Raw genomic sequence first — 449 nt, 5'->3', positions numbered from 1 at the left:
GAGAAATATATTTTAAAATTATTTGCACAAAATTATGCATGAATATGCCAATGTACATTTAGAACTTATGTAAGCAAATTTTATTATTTTATATCATTTTTTATATGCAACAATTTGAATCTTGGTCCTTCATGTTAGAGATCAAAAATAGCATCTCTCAACAATGTAAATGATAACTATATTCTATCAAAATTTAAAAAAAAATTGTTGATATATATATATAGTAGGATACATATCATCAAATATTATTCTATAAAAATCTTAAAATATTAGAAATTCAGTTTTAGATAAATTTAATGAATTGGATGAAAAATTAAGATTGAATGCATGGACTTTAAGCCACATTTTAATGTTGAACAGATTGTCATTTATTATAAAAATGTTATATCAAATAATTTATTGAGATAAAAGAACTATAAATAAGCAAAGTGTGCAATGATCAATTCCTA

Source organism: Dendrobium catenatum, unplaced genomic scaffold (assembly GCF_001605985.2).
Source record: "Dendrobium catenatum unplaced genomic scaffold, ASM160598v2 fragScaff_scaffold_437, whole genome shotgun sequence".
NCBI classification, from domain to species: Eukaryota; Viridiplantae; Streptophyta; class Magnoliopsida; order Asparagales; family Orchidaceae; genus Dendrobium; species Dendrobium catenatum.
Note: the sequence above shows the minus strand (reverse complement) of the source record.